The sequence below is a fragment of the Peromyscus californicus genome, unplaced genomic scaffold (genome assembly GCF_007827085.1).
Source record: "Peromyscus californicus insignis strain IS unplaced genomic scaffold, ASM782708v3 Scaffold_5__1_contigs__length_169319896, whole genome shotgun sequence".
NCBI classification, from domain to species: Eukaryota; Metazoa; Chordata; class Mammalia; order Rodentia; family Cricetidae; genus Peromyscus; species Peromyscus californicus.
The window spans coordinates 106184690-106186932 of record NW_026294573.1 but is presented as its reverse complement, the minus strand read 5'-3'; the positions used below and the strand labels follow the sequence as shown (position 1 = coordinate 106186932).

General features: G+C 48.7%; 1 pseudogene; it reads left to right on the top strand.

Moving 5' to 3' along the window:
• Positions 1–222: 222 nt before the first annotated feature.
• LOC128097784 (60S ribosomal protein L3-like) lies at positions 223–1616 on the top strand (annotated as a pseudogene).
• The last annotated feature ends 627 nt before the right edge of the window (positions 1617–2243 follow it).

Genomic DNA, 2243 nt, shown 5'->3' with positions numbered 1-2243 from the left:
CAACTTGACACAAGCTAGAGTTATTTGGAAAGAGGGAACCTCATTTAAAAAATTGTCCCTACCACCCTGGTCTGTGGCCAAGCCTGTAGAGTATTTTCTTAATTACTGATTGATGTGAGGGGTCTCAGTCCACTGTGGGTGGTGCCATCCCTGGGCGGTGGTTCTGAGTTGTATTTAAAAAGGAAAATAAAAGCTCAGCTGATTGGTGGCGTGTGATGGCAGATGCCTCACAGGAAATTCTCTGCTCCCAGCCCTGGGTCCTTGTGCTTCTTTCCTCGGAAGTACAGCAGCTGGCATCATGGGAAAATAAAGAGTTTCCCCAAGGATGGCCCTTCCAAGCCTGTTCACCTCACGGCCTCTCTAGGCTACAGGGCTGGCTTGACCCACATTATCCAGGAAGTTCACAGGCCAGGATCCAAGGTGAACAAGAAAGAGGTCATGGAGGCTGTAACCATTGTGGAAACACCACCCATGGTGGTAATGGGCATTGTGGGATATGTCAAAACCCCACGAGGCCTCCGGACCTTCAAGACAGTATTTGCTGAGCACATCAGTGACGAATGTAAAAGGAATTTCTACAAGAACTGGCACAAATCTAATAAAAAGGCCTTCACCAGCCGGGCAGTGGTGGTGCACACCTTTAATCCCAGCACTTGGGAGGCAGGGCCAGGTGGATCTCCATGAGTTTGAGGCCTTCTAGTCTACAGAGCAAGATCCAGGATAGGCACCCAAACTACATAGAGAAACCTTGTCTCAAAAAAAATCAAAAAAAAAAAAAAAAGAAGAAGAAGAAGATCTTCACCAAAGACTGTAAGAAATGGCAGGATGACATGGGCAAGAAACAACTGGAGAAGGATCTCATCAGCGTGAAGAAGTACTGCCAAGTCATCTGCATAATTGCCCACACTCAGATGTGTCTCCTTCCTCTGCGCCAGAAGAAGGCACACTTGATGGAGATCCAGATGAACAGGGCCACTGTGGCTGAGAAGCTGGACTGGGCCTGGGAGAGGCTGGAGGAGCAGGTTGTTGTGAACCAGGTATTTGGACAGGATGAGATGACTGATGTCATTGGGGTGACAAAAGGCAAAGGCTACAAAGGGGTGACCAGTCATTGGCATATAAAAAGTGCCCCACAAGATCCATTGAGGGCTAGGTAAGGTTGCCTGTATTAGAGCCTGGCACCCTGCCCATGTGGCCCTCTCTGTGGCTCAAGCTCACCAGAAAGGCTGCCATCATCCAACAGAGATTAACAAGATTTACAAAACTGGTCAAGGCTACCTCATCAAGGATGGTAAGCTGATCAAGAACAACATATCTACTGACTACATCCCATCTGACAAGAGCATCAACCCACTGGGTGGCTTTGCCCATTATGGCGAGGTGACCAATGACTTCGTCATGCTCCAAGACTGTGTGGTGGGGACCAAGAAGTAAGTGCTCACTCTCTGCAAGTCCTTGTTGGTATGGACCAATGACAAGCTCTGAAGATTGACCTGAAATTCATTGACACCACCTCCAAGTTTGGCCATGGTCATTTCCTGACCGTGGAAGAGAAGAAGAAAGCATTCATGGGACCACTCAAGAAAGACTGCATTGCCAAGGAGGAAGGTGCTTAATGCCAGAAGCACTTTGCGCAGCTGGTAGGGTCTCAATAAAAAAATTTCCAGTAGTGGGAAAAACCCTCAGGCTGAGCAGCACCCCTTCATGGGTGACCATTGCATCAGCTCCTTCCTTCGGGTTCCTGCCCTGTTTGAGTTCTTCCCTGACGCCTTTGATGATGAACAGTGATGTGGAAGTATAAGCCAAATGAACCCTCTCCTCCCCAAGTTGCTTTTTGTCATGGTGTTTCATCACAGCAGTAGAAACCCTGAGACATCTATTGCAGTAGGTAGCTGTTCGAGCTTTGACCTTGAAGCATCACCCCAGTGAGGCAGCCGGAAACTGCCACACGTACCTATGACCTGCCCCTGGGGTGTGGCCAAGACGGGAGCCCTTAAGACCCAAGATCCAGCTCTCATGGCTCCTCGTAATCCTGGATGCTGGATTGCAGACCAAGTCAGAGTTCTCCAGAGAACCATGCTGGACTGCACCTCACCTCTCCCTGATCCTGTAACCAGACCCTTTACTGGCTATAAGTTACCCCAAAATAAACCTCCTTTTAACTACCAGATAAACTACTTGGAGTTGTCTTATTAAATCCCTGCATTATCTGGTGCCCAATGTGGGGCGGTGCTTAAGGTCAA